The sequence below is a fragment of the Lissotriton vulgaris genome, chromosome 1_1 (assembly GCF_964263255.1).
Source record: "Lissotriton vulgaris chromosome 1_1, aLisVul1.2, whole genome shotgun sequence".
NCBI classification, from domain to species: domain Eukaryota; kingdom Metazoa; phylum Chordata; class Amphibia; order Caudata; family Salamandridae; genus Lissotriton; species Lissotriton vulgaris.
This window is the reverse complement of record NC_141685.1, coordinates 1,371,566,179-1,371,586,029: the sequence shown is the minus strand read 5'-3', so window position 1 is coordinate 1,371,586,029 and position 19,851 is coordinate 1,371,566,179. Positions and strand designations below refer to the sequence as shown.

The window sequence follows — 19,851 nt, the reverse complement described above, 5'->3', positions numbered from 1 at the left end:
CCCTGGGTATATGGTATACCACTTTACAAGGGGCTTTCAAGTAAATTAAATCTGTCAGTCAGGTGTACTCCAATTATACACATGATTAGGGAAGAAGCACGTGCACTTCAGCACTGATTAGTAGCGATAAAGTGATCAGAGTCCTAAGGCCAACAAAAAGATACAGCAAAATGCGGAGGTGAAAAGCAATAAGGAGGGGTTGGGACCACCTTAAGAATGCAAGGTCTAACAAAAACGAACTAAGGATAACATGAGTAAAACATCAGGTTTCTCTACAGCATTTGGTGAGACAAGTGGGCCTTCTTTTATCTTCCATAAATGCAATCTTTCCCGGACCCCTTTATTATATAGCTCTTCAAGGAAAAAATATAAAGCACTTACAAAGGAGCCTCAAATACTCAAAGATGGTAGACTTCTGTAATATGGGCCATATACTAAAAGCAGCACGAAAACAGAGTGCAATAGGCTCCAAAAAACTTGAGTGACCCATGAGAGTATGCATGCAAGCCTATGGTATTCCAAACTAGAGATATACGCATACAATTTTTGTTTTTAGGAGAGAATGTGCCTGCTGAAAAAAACATTATTTTTAAAAAGTGCATTGCAGAATATCAGGAATTTGCTGTGGGACACCTTGAAAACTTGCATACAATTATGTGCACATGCCTCACAGTCAGTTGTTGTGGCCGAGTGGTTAAGGCGATGGACTAGAAATCCATTGGGGTCTCCCCGCGCAGGTTCGAATCCTGCCGACAACGAGAATCTTTTTAACATCGGCTACAATTTCAGAAGTTAACCTATAGTATTTCTTCCATGTCAGTTTTATAAATAGGTGGCTTATTTTGGTGTCACTATTGCCATATCACATATTTATTATCGCTCCCCCTTTCATATCTTTGCTATAACTCTCGTTCTTCATTAGCGCTGGTGCAAACGCTTCAAATTATTATACCCTGGCTCTCTCGGTCATACCTGTGCATGCACTTGAAACTTACTTTACCAATAAAAGAAGCAAATAGAGAAATAAAATAAAAGTGCTAGCTGGATTAGGCAAACACACTTCATAAAACTGCATTTTCTTTTCTATTCTCCCCCGTGTTACAAGCTTAACTGCTCCCTGTGTAATTTCTCTTAACCTGCTGTTCCTGGAAGAGAATTTCATCTACAAGCTCTTTCTGTGTTTTTTCCTAGTCTTTTCTTTCCCTTTTCTTAGATTTGTAACTGTTCCTTTACGTGCTCTATTTAGGCGCCATTAATCTCATTTGAGCTCCTTGTACCTGCTGCTGTTTTCTCCACACCTCATACTGTCTTTTCCCTCTTTCTCTGTTTCTCTGCGGTTGGTGGCTACTTTCCAAAGCGTCTGATGCCCCAATGTTCCTTCGTCTTGTTGTCAGACGTGAATTTGAAAAGCAACAGAATTAACAAGCCTTTACCACTCACACATGGCAGAAGTTTATACTTTAATTCAATGAGCTAAGAAAAGTGTGTTGTGGGGCCCCTACGAGCCATGGTGCTTGCTTCATCATAATTAGGCATGCAGTCATTAGCCACAGCTCTGATTATGGGTCACTGAGGTCAGTTTCAATAATTCCTCAAAAACCTAACCATGCAGTCCCCCCTAACTGTGTAGTTATCTTGCTTTACTGCTGTTTGTGTGATTAGCTGGGAGGAGCTCACGGCAGCATCCTCCCAATAAAAGTGTAGATGGACCGTTTCTTAACTCTTTCTTGCTTCACATAAAGATGGCTTGAGGAGGTACAGGGGAGATGCAGGTCTAATAAACAGAATAGAATATCTGCGCCAGGTGTGTTTCTCTGCATTGGTGTCCCATCACAGGCCCACCAGTGTATGTGTGGACTTTGACTCCTGCCAGTTCACAAGCAGGCGGCCAGGAAACGGTTTCAGCCTATCAACCACTGAGGAGATAAAGCCTTTGTATAAGGAATGAGGAAGCAATGAACACATTCAGCCTATCACAGGAGTAGCCCTGAGTGTTCCGAATTATAATTTCTTCATGTCACTGTACGTTATTGAGCCCAAGTAGCTCGCCGTGATCGTATAGTGGTTAGTACTCTGCGTTGTGGCCGCAGCAACCTCGGTTCAAATCCGAGTCACGGCATTGTGGTTGGCAATGTCACGGCAGTTGGGTTTTTCCTTTACAGAATTCCCAAATGTACCAGTAGTTTTTGTAAAATGTCTATTAAAAACAGATCCTTTTCAATATTTAAACGATCTAACGTCAAATTATTTAAACACACATGATTATAAGATGTAGGTATACTGTACTTACTGACATAAATTATCGTTCTTGAACAAATTTGCGGTAAGGGGAGCAGAGCTCACCCCAGGCCAATCAGAATGCAGATGAATGCAGTTGCAGTTGAGTGACCTGTGTTGTGGCTGTCTACAGGGAATGCACATATGTAGCTGTCTCGCAGCCCAATCCAGACGTCAATTGAAGACAGGTTTTCATGCAAATAGAGCAGTAAGTGCAGAGAAATGCTCACTCTCTAAAAATGGCATTTATACAATAGTAAGATTAAATCTAACCTCACCAGTAGATAGGATTTATCAATAAATAAATAAAGCTTCTCCTCTCTGATATGGAATTACCCCCCAAAAAGTATAAGGGAATACCCAATGCTAACCTATGAGAGGGGCAGACCTCACAGTAGTGAAAAATGTAATAGACTGTTTGATAGTACCTGGACATACAAACTACCACAGTACATGTCTTACCTTTTACTTACATAGCATGAAGCCCCTAGGACTATTTAGGGCCTACCTTAGGGGTTACTGATATGTAATAAAATTGGAGTTTAAGGCTTGGCAAGTAGTTTTAAATGCCAAGTCGAAGTGGCAGTACACTGCAGCACAGGCACTGCAGTAGCAGGCTTGAGACAGGTTTGAAATGCTATTTCTTTGGGCGGCACAATCAGTCCCTGGGTATATGGTATACCACTTTACAAGGGGCTTTCAAGTAAATTAAATCTGTCAGTCAGGTATACTCCAATTATACACATGATTAGGTAAGAAGCACGTGCACTTCAGCACTGATTAGTAGCGATAAAGTGATCAGAGTCCTAAGGCCAACAAAAAGATACAGCAAAATGTGGAGGTGAAAAGCAATAAGGTGGGGTTGGGACCACCTTAAGAATGCAATGTCTAACAAAAACGAACTAAGGATAACATGAGTAAAACATCAGGTTTCTCTACAGCATTTGGTGAGACAAGTGGGCCTTCTTTTATCTTCCATAAATGCAATCTTTCCCGGACCCCTTTATTATATAGCTCTTCAAGGAAAAAATATAAAGCACTTACAAAGGAGCCTCAAATACTCAAAGATGGTAGACTTCTGTAATATGGGCCATATACTAAAAGCAGCACGAAAACAGAGTGCAATAGGGTCCAAAAAACTTGAGTGACCCATGAGAGTATGCATGCAAGCCTATGGTATTCCAAACTAGAGATATACGCATGCAATTTTTGTTTTTAGGAGAGAATGTGCCTGCTGAAAAAAACATTGTTTTTAAAAAGTGTATTGCAGAACATCAGGAATTTGCTGTGGGACACCTTGAAAACTTGCATACAGATTATGTGCACACGCCTTACAGTCAGTTGTTGTGGCCGAGTGGTTAAGCCGATGGACTAGAAATCCATTGGGGTCTCCCCGCGCAGGTTCGAATCCTGCCGACAACGAGAATCTTTTTAACATCGGCTACAATTTCAGAAGTTAACCTTTAGTATTTCTCCCATGTCAGTTTTATAAATAGGTGGCTTATTTTGGTGTCACTATTGCCATATCACATATTTATTATCGCTCCCCCTTTCATATCTTTGCTATAACTCTCGTCCTTCATTAGCGCTGGTGCAAACGCTTCAAATTATTATACCCTGGCTCTCTCGGTCATACCTGTGCATGCACTTGAAACTTACTTTACCAATAAAAGAAGCAAATAGAGAAATAAAATAAAAGTGCTAGCTGGATTAGGCAAACACACTTCATAAAACTGCATTTTCTTTTCTATTCTCCCCCGTGTTACAAGCTTAACTGCTCCCTGTGTAATTTCTCTTAACCTGCTGTTCCTGGAAGAGAATTTCATCTACAAGCTCTTTCTGTGTTTTTTCCTAGTCTTTTCTTTCCCTTTTCTTAGATTTGTAACTGCTAATTTACGTGCTCTATTTAGGCGCCATTAATCTCATTTGAGCTCCTTGTACCTGCTGCTGTTTTCTCCACACCTCATACTGTCTTTTCCCTCTTTCTCTCTTTCTCTGCGGTTGGTGGCTACTTTCCAAAGCTTCTGATGCCCCAATGTTCCTTCGTCTTGTTGTCAGACGTGAATTTGAAAAGCAACAAAATTAACAAGCCTTTACCACTCACACATGGCAGAAGTTTATACTTTAATTCAATGAGCTAAGAAAAGTGGGTTGTGGGGCCCCTACGAGCCATGGTGCTTGCTTCATCATAATTAGGCATGCAGTCATTAGCCACAGCTCTGATTATGGGTCACTGAGGTCAGTTTCAATAATTCCTCAAAAACCTAACCATGCAGTCCCCCCTAACTGTGTAGTTATCTTGCTTTACTGCTGTTTGTGTGATTAGCTGGGAGGAGCTCACGGCAGCATCCTCCCAATAAAAGTGTAGATGGACCGTTCCTTAACTCTTTCTTGCTTCACATACAGATGGCTTGAGGAGGTACAGGGGAGATGCAGGTCTAATAAACAGAATAGAATATCTGCGCCAGGTGTGTTTCTCTGCATAGGTGTCCCATCACAGTCCCACCAGTGTATGTGTGATCTTTGACTCCTGCCAGTTCACAAGCAGGCGGCCAGGAAACGGTTTCAGCCTATCAACCACTGAGGAGATAAAACCTTTGTATAAGGAATGAGGAAGCAATGAACACATTCAGCCTATCACAGGAGTAGCCCTGAGTGTTCCGAATTATAATTTCTTCATGTCACTGTATGTTATTGAGCCCAAGTAGCTCGCCGTGATCGTATAGTGGTTAGTACTCTGCGTTGTGGCCGCAGCAACCTCGGTTCGAATCCGAGTCACGGCATTGTGGTTGGCAATGTCACGGCGGTTGGGTTTTTCCTTTACAGAATTCCCAAATGTACCAGTTGTTTTTGTAAAATGTCTATTAAAACCAGATCCTCATCAATATTTAAACGATCTAACGACAAATTATTTAAACACACATGATTATAAGATGTAGGTATACTGTACTTACTGACATAAATTATCATTCTTGAACATATTTGCGGTAAGGGGAGCGGAGCTCTCCCCCAGGCCAATCAGAATGCAGATGAATGCAGTTGCAGTTGAGTGACCTGTGTTGTGGCTGTCTACAGGGAATGCACATATGTAGCTGTCTCGCAGCCCAATCCAGACGTCAATTGAAGACAGGTTTTCATGCAAATAGAGCAGTAAGTGCAGAGAAATGCTCACTCTCTAAAAATGGCATTTATACAATAGTAAGATTAAATCCAACCTCACCAGTAGATAGGATTTATCAATAAATAAATAAAGCTTCTCCTCTCTGATATGGAATTACCCCCCAAAAAGTATAAGGGAATACCCAATGCTAACCTATGAGAGGGGCAGACCTCACAGTAGTGAAAAATGTAATAGACTGTTTGATACTACTAGGACATACAAACTACCACAGTACATGTCTTACCTTTTACTTACATAGCATGATGCCCCTAGGACTACTTAGGGCCTACCTTAGGGGTTACTGATATGTAATAAAATTGGAGTTTAAGGCTTGGCAAGTAGTTTTAAATGCCAAGTCGAAGTGGCAGTACACTGCAGCACAGGCACTGCAGTAGCAGGCTTGAGACAGGTTTGAAATGCTATTTCTTTGGGCGGCACAATCAGTCCCTGGGTATATGGTATACCACTTTACAAGGGGCTTTCAAGTAAATTAAATCTGTCAGTCAGGTATACTCCAATTATACACATGATTAGGGAAGAAGCACGTGCACTTCAGCACTGATTAGTAGCGATAAAGTGATCAGAGTCCTAAGGCCAACAAAAAGATACAGCAAAATGCGGAGGTGAAAAGCAATAAGGTGGGGTTGGGACCACCTTAAGAATGCAAGGTCTAACAAAAACGAACTAAGGATAACATGAGTAAAACATCAGGTTTCTCTACAGCATTTGGTGAGACAAGTGGGCCTTCTTTTATCTTCCATAAATGCAATCTTTCCCGGACCCCTTTATTATATAGCTCTTCAAGGAAAAAATATAAAGCACTTACAAAGGAGCCTCAAATACTCAAAGATGGTAGACTTCTGTAATATGGGCCATATACTAAAAGCAGCACGAAAACAGAGTGCAATAGGGTCCAAAAAACTTGAGTGACCCATGAGAGTATGCATGCAAGCCTATGGTATTCCAAACTAGAGATATACGCATGCAATTTTTGTTTTTAGGAGAGAATGTGCCTGCTGAAAAAAACATTATTTTTAAAAAGTGCATTGTAGAATATCAGGAATTTGCTGTGGGACACCTTGAAAACTTGCATACAGATTATGTGCACAGGCCTTACAGTCAGTTGTTGTGGCCGAGTGGTTAAGGTGATGGACTAGAAATCCATTGGGGTCTCCCCGCGCAGGTTCGAATCCTGCCGACAACGAGAATCTTTTTAACATCGGCTACAATTTCAGAAGTTAACCTTTAGTATTTCTTCCATGTCAGTGATAAATAGGTGGCTTATTTTGGTGTCACTATTGCCATATCACATATTTATTATCGCTCCTCCTTTCATATCTTTGCTGTAACTCTCGTCCTTCATTAGCGCTGGTGCAAACGCTTCAAATTAATATACCCTGGCTCTCTCGGTCATACCTGTGCATGCACTTGAAACTTGCTTTACCAATAAAAGAAGCAAATAGAGAAATAAAATAAAAGTGCTAGCTGGATTAGGCAAACACACTTCATAAAACTGCATTTTCTTTTCTATTCTCCCCCGTGTTACAAGCTTAACTGCTCCCTGTGTAATTTCTCTTAACCTGCTGTTCCTGGAAGATAATTTCATCTACAAGCTCTTCCTGTGTTTTTTCCTAGTCTTTTCTTTCCCTTTTCTTAGATTTGTAACTGTTCCTTTACGTGCTCTATTTAGGCGCCATTAATCTCATTTGAGCTCCTTGTACCTGCTGCTGTTTTCTCCACACCTCATACTGTCTTTTCCCTCTTTCTCTCTTTCTCTGCGGTTGGTGGCTACTTTCCAAAGCGTCTGATGCCCCAATGTTCCTTCGTCTTGTTGTCAGACGTGAATTTGAAAAGCAACAAAATTAACAAGCCTTTACCACTCACACATGGCAGAAGTTTATACTTTAATTCAATGAGCTAAGAAAAGTGTGTTGTGGGGCCCCTACGAGCCATGGTGCTTGCTTCATCATAATTAGGCATGCAGTCATTAGCCACAGTTAGCCACAGCTCTGATTATGGGTCACTGAGGTCAGTTTCAATAATTCCTCAAAAACCTAACCATGCAGTCCCCCCTAACTGTGTAGTTATCTTGCTTTACTGCTGTTTGTGTGATTAGCTGGGAGGAGCTCACGGCAGCATCCTCCCAATAAAAGTGTAGATGGACCGTTCCTTAACTCTTTCTTGCTTCACATACAGATGGCTTGAGGAAGAACAGGGGAGATGCAGGTCTAATAAACAGAATAGAATATCTGCGCCAGGTGTGTTTGTCTGCATTGGTGTCCCATCAAGGGCCCACCAGTGTATGTGTGATCTTTGACTCCTGCCAGTTCACAAGCAGGCGGCCAGGAAACGGTTTCAGCCTATCAACCACTGAGGAGATAAAGCCTTTGTATAAGGAATGAGGAAGCAATGAACACATTCAGCCTATCACAGGAGTAGCCCTGAGTGTTCCGAATTATAATTTCTTCATGTCACTGTATGTTATTGAGCCCAAGTAGCTCGCCGTGATCGTATAGTGGTTAGTACTCTGCGTTGTGGCCGCAGCAACCTCGGTTTGAATCCGAGTCACGGCATTGTGGTTGGCAATGTCACAGCAGTTGGGTTTTTCCTTTACAGAATTCCCAAATGTACCAGTTGTTTTTGTAAAATGTCTTTTAAAAACAGATCCTTTTCAATATTTAAACGATCTAACGACAAATTATTTAAACACACATGATTATAAGATGTAGGTATACTGTACTTACTGACATAAATTATCATTCTTGAACATATTTGCGGTAAGGGGAGCGGAGCTCTCCCCCAGGCCAATCAGAATGCAGATGAATGCAGTTGCAGTTGAGTGACCTGTGTTGTGGCTGTCTACAGGGAATGCACATATGTAGCTGTGTCGCAGCCCAATCCAGACGTCAATTGAAGACAGGTTTTCATGCAAATAGAGCAGTAAGTGCAGAGAAATGCTCACTCTCTAAAAATGGCATTTATACAATAGTAAGATTAAATCCAACCTCACCAGTAGATAGGATTTATCAATAAATAAATAAAGCTTCTCCTCTCTGATATGGAATTACCCCCCAAAAAGTATAAGGGAATACCCAATGCTAACCTATGAGAGGGGCAGACCTCACAGTAGTGAAAAATGTAATAGACTGTTTGATACTACTAGGACATACAAACTACCACAGTACATGTCTTACCTTTTACTTACATAGCATGATGCCCCTAGGACTACTTAGGGCCTACCTTAGGGGTTACTGATATGTAATAAAATTGGAGTTTAAGGCTTGGCAAGTAGTTTTAAATGCCAAGTCGAAGTGGCAGTACACTGCAGCACAGGCACTGCAGTAGCAGGCTTGAGACAGGTTTGAAATGCTATTTCTTTGGGCGGCACAATCAGTCCCTGGGTATATGGTATACCACTTTACAAGGGGCTTTCAAGTAAATTAAATCTGTCAGTCAGGTATACTCCAATTATACACATGATTAGGGAAGAAGCACGTGCACTTCAGCACTGATTAGTAGCGATAAAGTGATCAGAGTCCTAAGGCCATCAAAAAGATACAGCAAAATGCGGAGGTGAAAAGCAATAAGGTGGGGTTAGGACCACCTTAAGAATGCAAGGTCTAACAAAAACGAACTAAGGATAACATGAGTAAAACATCAGGTTTCTCTACAGCATTTGGTGAGACAAGAGTGCCTTCTTTTATCTTCCATAAATGCAATCTTTCCCGGACCCCTTTATTATTTAGCTCTTCAAGGAAAAAATATAAAGCACTTACAAAGGAGCCTCAAATACTCAAAGATGGTAGACTTCTGTAATATGGGCCATATACTGAAAGCAGCACGAAAACAGAGTGCAATAGGGTCCAAAAAACTTGAGTGACCGATGAGAGTATGCATGCAAGCCTATGGTATTCCAAACTAGAGATATACGCATGCAATTTTTGTTTTTAGGAGAGAATGTGCCTGCTGAAAAAAACATTATTTTTAAAAAGTGCATTGCAGAATATCAGGAATTTGCTGTGGGACACCTTGAAAACTTGCATACAGATTATGTGCACACGCCTTACAGTCAGTTGTTGTGGCCGAGTCGTTAAGGCGATGGACTAGAAATCCATTGGGGTCTCCCCGCGCAGGTTCGAATCCTGCCGACAACGAGAATCTTTTTAACATCGGCTACAAATTCAGAAGTTACCCTTTAGTATTTCTTCCATGTCAGTTTTATAAATAGGTGGCTTATTTTGGTGTCACTATTGCCATATCACATATTTATTATCGCTCCCCCTTTCATATCTTTGCTATAACTCTCGTCCTTCATTAGCGCCGGTGCAAACGCTTCAAATTAATATACCCTGGCTCTCTCGGTCATACCTGTTGTCAGGACTCAATCTGTGAGCCCTGTCATCACCCATCCAATTGCACTGTTAAGTAAATCAAGTGGGACTGCAAACACATGGAAGAACAAAGTGCGTGCCTGGAGATATAAGATGGCCGCCATTGCTGCCAGGCTGGAAGACAGTAGACGTTCTAGTCTTTCAAACCCCAGCTGCTGAGAATCCTAATGTGAAGCGCGAGCGTCATGAAGACCTCGCACTTCACTAAAGACTCGAGTTTGAGGAGGTTCGCCTTTTTTTCCTAAGGAGACGGAGATTCAAATCCTAGTGTTTTTTCAGATTAAGTACATGTATTAGTATTTTAGTCAGAGTAAATTCCTTGCTACCAGACTCGGCGCAGAAAGCCAAGCGCGAGTCTTAATGAACTTGAGAGAGTTAACGGAGAGAAGTTTAGTGAGCAGACAATGCTCAGCTGAGAGACAATCATCCGTCACGGCTGACAGAAAAGAAAGCCGCATTCTTAAAGAACAGCCGCGGTGCGACTGAGGAGTTGCCGCCTGTCGCGGCTGACAGATAGTTAAGACGCTGATTGCCGCTAAGCAGCTGAAGAGCACCTCATCTGTCACGGCTGACAGAAAAGAAAACCGCATTCACAAAGAAGAGCCGCGGTGCGTCCGAGGAGTTGCCGCCTGTCGCGGCTGACAGATAGTAAAGCCGCTGATTGCCGCTAAGTAGCGGAAAAGCACCTACACGTTCCAGTCATCAGAAGAATAACTGGAGGACAACAAAAATCGAGTGAGAAGCCCCAGTGCTAATACAGAAGAAGCAAGCTAAGTACTAGATAAATATATATATATATATTTTCAAAGATAATTCATTTCTCAACTGTGAATTCCATAAGCTTATGAACTATTAAAACAAACGCTCTACAACAGACAAGAAAGCAAATGAAAAGGTTTAAAGACTTACCTTGACAGCGAGGGCATTTTGAGGATTTCAGAGAACCTAAGAGAAAAGAGAAAAAAAGACCCTTTTATAAATCAGAACCCATGTTAACAAGAAGGCAGAGAAAGAAAGACCCTTTATAAATCAGAACCCATGTTAACAAGAGGGCTCATATAACAGCGAATGACAACTGATAGCTGAGCAGAAGTCTAACTCTTTCCATAAGAAGAGTGGCAAGGTCCAGTGGCACAAAGGTGGGTGAGCAGAGATAAGGCGTACCTACTATAGAAGATAATGATAGACCAATGGTAGCAATGTAATGTTGTGTTATTGTTTTTAGGTTCCTCCAATCTACTCAACTATCTGAAGGCAGAGTCAGAGGGGAACCAGCGCAGGACCATTCTCTTCTCTGTTTGTTATTTTATCCACACCCCCTTCCCTGAGGGTAATGAAGGAAGGGTTCAGTGACTTGACCCGCCGACATTGCTCAGAGGGATTTGGGTTCTAGCATCTCTGTTCCCGTGCAAGACCTTGGCGAGCAAGATAAGCTGTATAGATCCTGACAGAGTGAAGTGCCCAAGTAGCCTTAGCACCTGAACAGAGATGGCAGAAGGAATAGATGTCCAATCCTTGGGTACGATATTAGATGCCATACAGAAAGAATTGGGAGCGGTGAGGGAGGAGAATCGAAGTTTGAGGCAAGAAGTGATCAGTGCTAGGAAAGAAACGGCTGATTTGGCGCTAAGACTACGCCAACCGAGTAGTTTAGAGAGAGAAGCCATGAACCCAGTCTTAGAGACAGCTAATAGGTCCACCACTCAGGTTATACATTCTCTTTCCCCGGTCATTCCATTAGCAGCTCCAGAGAGATTTAATGGGGACCCTCAGAAAGCGCAGATATTTTTATCACAATGCTCATTGCATTTCATGTGCCGCCCTTCAATCTTCCCCGACGCGCAATCTAGAGTGGCCTTCATACTCTCATATCTTAGCGGAGATGCAGCTTCATGGTCCATGCCCCTAGTCACAAGAGATGACCCTTTGCTACGAAATTTCGAGGATTTTAAACAAGAATTTTTAAGAATATTCGACAGACGAAGGATTTCTCAGGTGGTGGATAACGAACTTTTAGACCTTCGACAGGGAAATCGAGATTTGATTGCATACCTGGCCCAATTCAATAAGCTGGTTGTGGAGACCAATTTGCCAGAAAGCAAGAGGGCCGCAGTTTTTTATCGTGGGCTGAGAGACGAATTAAAAGACACCTTAGCTCAAATCCCTAACCGGCCTACCGAAATCTCAGCACTGATAGATTTAGTGTTAGAGATTGATTTTCGTCAAGGAGAACGGCGTGGGGAAAAGAAGAAAGATTTTAAAACAATCCCTCCGAGATTTGACCGGGCTCGGTCAGATGGCGCTAAAACCTCTGAGAATCATACAGGAATTGAACCAATGCAAATTGGGACTATAAGGGGCCCTTTAACTAAAGAAGAGAAGGAAAGAAGAAGAACGAACCACCAATGCATGTATTGTGGATCCGGAAATCATTTTGTCCGAGAATGTCCGAAGAAACCAAAGGGTCCATTCAAGCCGAAGGAAAACTAATGGCACCACCTGCGGGAGGAGTTGAACAGGTGAGTGCGACTCAGGAAATAACTCCACATGAACACCAAGTCGCGAACACGCTACAGTCGGCGGAGCCGCATCTAATTTTGACAATGGAAGTGAAATTCAGACAGACTACCTTGACAGAAGTATCCGTGATGATTGACTCAGGTGCCACGGGAAATTTTTGTGATTTAAAATTTGCCATGAGAGTTGGAATTCAGGCAATTCGGAAGGTCAAGAGTGAACCAGTTCGTGCTGTAGATGGGACAAATCTTTCTTCAGGGCCCATCGTGAGTCATACCGAGACTATCCAACTGACGACCAGAGAAGGACATCAGGAGAAAGTTCAGTTTAATTTGATAGATGCCCCGCAATTCCAATTAATTCTTGGTCTCCCTTGGCTAACAGAGCACAATCCTACAATTAATTGGAGCTCCAGAACAATAGTGATGGACTCAAGCTATTGTTGTGAAAATTGTTTCGATGCAAAGGATCAAGTTGAGAAGACCACCCCTGCGCAGGCCTTGTGTACCATTGAGCATTCCCTGTGTGCGATCGACATTCAGGAAATTCTGGAAGTATATAAGGAATTCGCAGAGGTATTCAATGAAGTGGAAGCAGAACGTCTACCACCACATCGAGTTTATGACTGCAAGATAGAATTAGAGCCAGGGTCAAATTTGCCATGCAGCCGGGTTTATGCCTTGACCGAGAAGGAACACCAACATTTGAAGGAGTACTTGGATAAGTATCTTGCCAATGGTTTCATCCGACCGTCCGAATCGCCAGTCTCGTCGCCTCTGTTTTTCGTGCCTAAGAAGGAGGGAGAATTGCGGACGTGCATCGACTACAGAGCCATAAATAAAATAACCAAGAAGAACAGGTACCCTCTACCATTAATCTCAGTGCTTCCAGACCAAGTTAAAGGGGCTCAAATCTATACAAAGCTCGATCTAAGAGGGGCTTATCATCTAGTTCGGATGCGAGAAGGAGACGAGTGGAAGACAGCATTTCAGACAAGATTTGGGCTTTTTGAATATCAAGTGATGCCCTATGGATTGTGCAATGCCCCGGCTGCATTCCAGCACTTCATCAACGACGTTTTGAAAGACTTTATCGATCAGTGTGCAATTGTGTACATAGATGATATTTTAATCTATTCTTCCGATGTGGCAAGACATCACGAACAAGTGAGAGGAGTGTTACAGAAATTACAGGAAAATAAATTATTCGTGAAGTTAGAAAAATGCGCCTTTGATGTAACCAAGGTGGAGTTCTTGGGCTTCGTACTGTCACCCTCCGGAATCGTGATGGACCAACGCAAGGTGGAAGCAGTGACAAACTGGAAATCTCCGAAAAGTGTGAAGGAAGTTCAAGGCTTCATAGGATTCGCAAACTTTTATCGGAGATTTATAAGTAAGTTCTCCTAAAAGATCCTTCCTCTTAACAAATTACTGAAGAAAGGAACCAAGTTTGAGTGGTCAGAAGAAGCAGAAGAGGCCTTTCAATTGTTGAAGAAAAACTTCACCACAGCGGCAGTGTTATTGCATGCGGATCCATCAGAACCCTTTTATGTAGAAACTGATGCGTCAGATCAGGCAGTGGGAGGAGTGCTGTCACAACGGCATAAAACTACGGGTCAATTGCATCCAGTTGCCTACAGATCCAGGAAATTATCTCCAGCTGAAGTGAATTATACTATCACGGAGAAAGAGTTGTTGGCTATCAAGGACGCCTTTAAGGAGTGGCGACATTATTTGATGGGGGCCCGACATCAAGTAACGGTGTTTACGGATCATCGTAATTTAAAATTTTTGAAAACGGCCAGAACACTCACTCCAAGACAGCTGAGGTGGTCGCTGTACTTTGCAGATTACGATTTCATAATCACCTTTTGCCCTGGAAGCCAAAATGGGAAAGCAGACGCATTATCCAGAATTGGTACTGAGCTCCAGAGAACCTCCAAAGACATTCAGTCCATTATTCCCAGTGATAAAATTATCGGAACCATAACCACCATTCAACTACAAGAGTCAATTGCAGATGTCATGAGCGAAGAGGCCATGCAGAAGTGGGTAGAAGAAGACATCAACAGAAGAATAATTCAACAATTGCCTTACTACAAGAATGCCTTGTACTTACCAACAATCGAGTTGCGTCAACAAGTAATGCAAGAATGTCATGACGACAAACTGGCCGGCCACAAGGGAGAAGCGAAGACAGAGGAATTGGTCAAGAGACATTATTGGTGGCCTAAAATGACGTCAGATATTGAGATGTATGTAAAGTCTTGTGAGATTTGCGCGCAGGGGAAGTCGGAACGGCAGGCTCCAAAAGGGTTACTGCAACCCTTACCCACACCCCCCCATCCATGGCACACAGTTACATTAGACCTTATAACAGATCTGCCAGTAAGTCAGGGAATCAACACCGTCCTAGTGGTAGTGGATGCCTTCTCAAAAATGGCCCATTTCACAGCTCTAAAGGGGGTACCTACAGCCAGTCAGTTAGCAGCTCACTTTAGCGCCCAGATTGTTAAGATCCATGGAATTCCTAAGATAGTGATTTCGGACAGGGGTTCCCAATTTGTGTCCCGTTTTTGGAAAGCCTTTATGGATGGGTTGGGAACAGAGGTTAGGTTCTCCCCTAGCTATCACCCCGAGACAGATGGGCAGACAGAGAGGGTAAACCAAGAATTGGAACAATACTTACGACTCTTCCTTTTAAAAGAAGAAGGGAATTGGTCGGAATATTTGTGGACAGCCGAATTTGCCCATAATAATGCAAAGAATGCCTCAACTGGGTTTTCTCCTTTCTTCGTGAATTATGGCAGACATCCGAACGCAACCATTCGCCAAATGGAAATAGCAGTCCCAGCAGTGAAAGAAGTCATGTCACATTTATTTCGAATCCAACAAGAAGCCATGAACAATCTTCGATCAGCAAAAACAAAATACAAGGAATATGCTGATCGGAAGAGAAAAGCTGGACCTCTCCTGGTTAAAGGTGACCAGGTTTGGTTAAGTACCAAAAATTTGAGACTCAAAGGAAACAGGAAGTTTCAACCTCGATTCATTGGTCCTTACCCTATCGAGGATCAAATTAATCAAGTCACTTATCGTTTGGAACTGCCATCCAAGTTGAAAATTCATCCAGTCTTCCATGTTTCACTGTTGAAGAAGGCATCTATGAGTCTGAGGAGCCAACTACCGCCAAAGCCAATCCAGTTGGAAACTGGAACAGAGTTTGAAGTAAAAGAAATTTTGGATTCCAAGTGGTCAAAAGGCAGACTGTATTATTTAATAGACTGGAAAGGTTATGGCCCAGAGGAACGGTCTTGGGAGCGGGAGGAGGACGTTCATGCACCAAGATTAGTAAAATCCTTTCATCAATGGTTCCCTGCTAAGCCAAGTAAGGAAGGATCTACCTTGTTGGGGGGTACTGTCAGGACTCAATCTGTGAGCCCTGTCATCACCCATCCAATTGCACTGTTAAGTAAATCAAGTGGGACTGCAAACACATGGAAGAACAAAGTGCGTGCCTGGAGATATAAGATGGCCGCCATTGCTGCCAGGCTGGAAGAAAGTAGACGTTCTAGTCTTTCAAACCCCAGCTGCTGAGAATCCTAATGTGAAGCGCGAGCGTCATGAAGACCTCGCACTTCACTAAAGACTCGAGTTTGAGGAGGTTCGCCTTTTTTTCCTAAGGAGACGGAGATTCAAATCCTAGTGTTTTTTCAGATTAAGTACATGTATTAGTATTTTAGTCAGAGTAAATTCCTTGCTACCAGACTCGGCGCAGAAAGCCAAGCGCGAGTCTTAATGAACTTGAGAGAGTTAACGGAGAGAAGTTTAGTGAGCAGACAATGCTCAGCTGAGAGACAATCATCCGTCACGGCTGACAGAAAAGAAAGCCGCATTCTTAAAGAACAGCCGCGGTGCGACTGAGGAGTTGCCGCCTGTCGCGGCTGACAGATAGTTAAGACGCTGATTGCCGCTAAGCAGCTGAAGAGCACCTCATCTGTCACGGCTGACAGAAAAGAAAACCGCATTCACAAAGAAGAGCCGCGGTGCGTCCGAGGAGTTGCCGCCTGTCGCGGCTGACAGATAGTAAAGCCGCTGATTGCCGCTAAGTAGCGGAAAAGCACCTACACGTTCCAGTCATCAGAAGAATAACTTGAGGACAACAAAAATCGAGTGAGAAGCCCCAGCGCTAATACAGAAGAAGCAAGCTAAGTACTAGATAAATATATATATATATATTTTCAAAGATAATTCATTTCTCAACTGTGAATTCCATAAGCTTATGAACTATTAAAACAAACGCTCTACAACAGACAAGAAAGCAAATGAAAAGGTTTAAAGACTTACCTTGACAGCGAGGGCATTTTGAGGATTTCAGAGAACCTAAGAGAAAAGAGAAAAAAAGACCCTTTTATAAATCAGAACCCATGTTAACAAGAAGGCAGAGAAAGAAAGACCCTTTATAAATCAGAACCCATGTTAACAAGAGGGCTCATATAACAGCGAATGACAACTGATAGCTGAGCAGAAGTCTAACTCTTTCCATAAGAAGAGTGGCAAGGTCCAGTGGCACAAAGGTGGGTGAGCAGAGATAAGGCGTACCTACTATAGAAGATAATGATAGACCAATGGTAGCAATGTAATGTTGTGTTATTGTTTTTAGGTTCCTCCAATCTACTCAACTATCTGAAGGCAGAGTCAGAGGGGAACCAGCGCAGGACCAGTCTCTTCTCTGTTTGTTATTTTATCCACACCCCCTTCCCTGAGGGTAATGAAGGAAGGGTTCAGTGACTTGACCCGCCGACATTGCTCAGAGGGATTTGGGTTCTAGCATCTCTGTTCCCGTGCAAGACCTTGGCGAGCAAGATAAGCTGTATAGATCCTGACACCTGTGCATGCAATTGAAACTTACTTTACCAATAAAAGAAGCAAATAGAGAAATAAAATAAAAGTGCTAGCTGGATTAGGCAAACACACTTCATAAAACTGCATTTTCTTTTCTATTCTCCCCCGTGTTACAGGCTTAACTGCTCCCTGTGTAATTTCTCTTAACCTGCTGTTCCTGGAAGAGAATTTCATCTACAAGCTCTTTCTGTGTTTTTTCCTAGTCTTTTCTTTCCCTTTTCTTAGATTTGTAACTGTTCCTTTACGTGCTCTATTTAGGCGCCATTAATCTCATTTGAGCTCCTTGTACCTGCTGCTGTTTTCTCCACACCTCATACTGTCTTTTCCCTCTTTCTCTCTTTCTCTGCGGTTGGTGGCTACTTTCCAAAGCGTCTGATGCCCCAATGTTCCTTCGTCTTGTTGTCAGACGTGAATTTGAAAAGCAACAAAATTAACAAACCTTTGCCACTCACACATGGCAGAAGTTTATACTTTAATTCAATGAGCTAAGAAAAGTGTGTTGTGGGGCCCATACGAGCCATGGTGCTTGCTTCATCATAATTAGGCATGCAGTCATTAGCCACAGCTCTGATTATGGGTCACTGAGGTTAGTTTCAATAATTCCTCAAAAACCTAACCATGCAGTCCCCTCTAACTGTGTAGTTAACTTGCATTACTGCTGTTTGTGTGATTAGCTGGGAGGAGCTCACGGCAGCATCCTCCCAATAAAAGTGTAGATGGACCGTTCCTTAACTCTTTCTTGCTTCACATACAGATGGCTTGAGGAGGTACAGGGGAGATGCAGGTCTAATAAACAGAATAGAATATCTGCGCCAGGTGTGTTTCTCTGCATTGGTGTCCCATCACAGGCCCACCAGTGTATGTGTGATCTTTGACTCCTGCCAGTTCACAAGCAGGCGGCCAGGAAACGGTTTCAGCCTATCAACCACTGAGGAGATAAAGCCTTTGTATAAGGAATGAGGAAGCAATGAACACATTCAGCCTATCACAGGAGTAGCCCTGAGTGTTCCGAATTATAATTTCTTCATGTCACTGTACAATATTGAGCCCAAGTAGCTCGCCGTGATCGTATTGTGGTTAGTACTCTGCGTTGTGGCCGCAGCAATCTCGGTTCGAATCCGAGTCACGGCATTGTGGTTGGCAATGTCACGGCAGTTGGGTTTTTCCTTTACAGAATTCCCAAATGTACCAGTTGTTTTTGTAAAATGTCTATTAAAAACAGATCCTTTTCAATATTTAAACAATCTAACGACAAATTATTTAAACACACATGATTATAAGATGTAGGTATACTGTACTTACTGACATAAATTATTGTTCTTGAACATATTTGCGGTAAGGGGAGCGGAGCTCTCCCCCAGGCCAATCAGAATGCAGATGAATGCAGTTGCAGTTGAGTGACCTGTGTTGTGGCTGTCTACAGGGAATGCACATATGTAGCTGTCTCGCAGCGCAATCCAGACGTCAATTGAAGACAGGTTTTCATGCAAATAGAGCAGTAAGTACAGAGAAATGCTCACTCTCAAAAAATGGCATTTATACAATAGTAAGATTAAATCCAACCTCACCAGTAGATAGGATTTATCAATAAATAAATAAAGCTTCTCCTCTCGATATGGAATTACCCCCCAAAAAGTATAAGGGAATACCTAATGCTAACCTATGAGAGGGGCAGACCTCACAGTAGTGAAAAATGTAATAGACTGTTTGATACTACTAGGACATACAAACTACCACAGTACATGTCTTACCTTTTACTTACATAGCATGATGCCCCTAGGACTACCTAGGGCCTACCTTAGGGGTTACTGATATGTAATAAAATTGGAGTTTAAGGCTTGGCAAGTAGTTTTAAATGCCAAGTCGAAGTGGCAGTACACTGCAGCACAGGCACTGCAGTAGCAGGCTTGAGACAGGTTTGAAATGCTATTTCTTTGGGCGGCACAATCAGTCCCTGGGTATATGGTATACCACTTTACAAGGGGCTTTCAAGTAAATTAAATCTGTCAGTCAGGTATACTCCAATTATACACATGAATAGGGAAGAAGCACTTGCACTTCAGCACTGATTAGTAGCGATAAAGTGATCAGAGTCCTAAGGCCAACAAAAAGATACAGCAAAATGCAGAGGTGAAAAGCAATAAGGTGGGGTTGGGACCACCTTAAGAATGCAAGGTCTAACAAAAACGAACTAAGGATAACATGAGTAAAACATCAGGTTTCTCTACAGCATTTGGTGAGACAAGTGGGCCTTCTTTTATCTTCCATAAATGCAATCTTTCCCGGACCCCTTTATTATATAGCTCTTCAAGGAAAAAATATAAAGCACTTACAAAGGAGCCTCAAATACTCAAAGATGGTAGACTTCTGTAATATGGGCCATATACTAAAAGCAGCACGAAAACAGAGTGCAATAGGGTCTCAAAAACTTGAGTGACCCATGAGAGTATGCATGCAAGCCTATGGTATTCCAAACTAGAGATATACGCATGCAATTTTTGTTTTTAGGAGAGAATGTGCCTGCTGAAAAAAATATTTTTAAAAAGTGCATTGCAGAATATCAGGAATTTGCTGTGGGACACCTTGAAAACTTGCATACAGA

At 42.4% G+C, this 19,851-nt stretch overlaps 6 non-coding genes across 6 annotated transcripts; all 6 read left to right on the top strand.

The window, feature by feature from the left end:
* Window positions 1-676: 676 nt before the first annotated feature.
* Window positions 677-758, top strand: TRNAS-AGA (transfer RNA serine (anticodon AGA)). Its single transcript has one exon. It is a non-coding gene; the product is annotated as a tRNA-Ser (tRNA).
* A 1,289-nt stretch (window positions 759-2,047) lies between these two features.
* On the top strand, window positions 2,048-2,119 carry TRNAH-GUG (transfer RNA histidin (anticodon GUG)). The gene has a single exon. It is a non-coding gene; the product is annotated as a tRNA-His (tRNA).
* Window positions 2,120-3,617: 1,498 nt separating this feature from the next.
* TRNAS-AGA (transfer RNA serine (anticodon AGA)) lies at window positions 3,618-3,699 on the top strand. The gene has a single exon. It is a non-coding gene; the product is annotated as a tRNA-Ser (tRNA).
* Window positions 3,700-4,988: 1,289 nt separating this feature from the next.
* TRNAH-GUG (transfer RNA histidin (anticodon GUG)) lies at window positions 4,989-5,060 on the top strand. The gene has a single exon. It is a non-coding gene; the product is annotated as a tRNA-His (tRNA).
* Window positions 5,061-6,559: 1,499 nt separating this feature from the next.
* TRNAS-AGA (transfer RNA serine (anticodon AGA)) lies at window positions 6,560-6,641 on the top strand. Its single transcript has one exon. It is a non-coding gene; the product is annotated as a tRNA-Ser (tRNA).
* Window positions 6,642-9,509: 2,868 nt separating this feature from the next.
* On the top strand, window positions 9,510-9,591 carry TRNAS-AGA (transfer RNA serine (anticodon AGA)). The gene has a single exon. It is a non-coding gene; the product is annotated as a tRNA-Ser (tRNA).
* The last annotated feature ends 10,260 nt before the right edge of the window (window positions 9,592-19,851 follow it).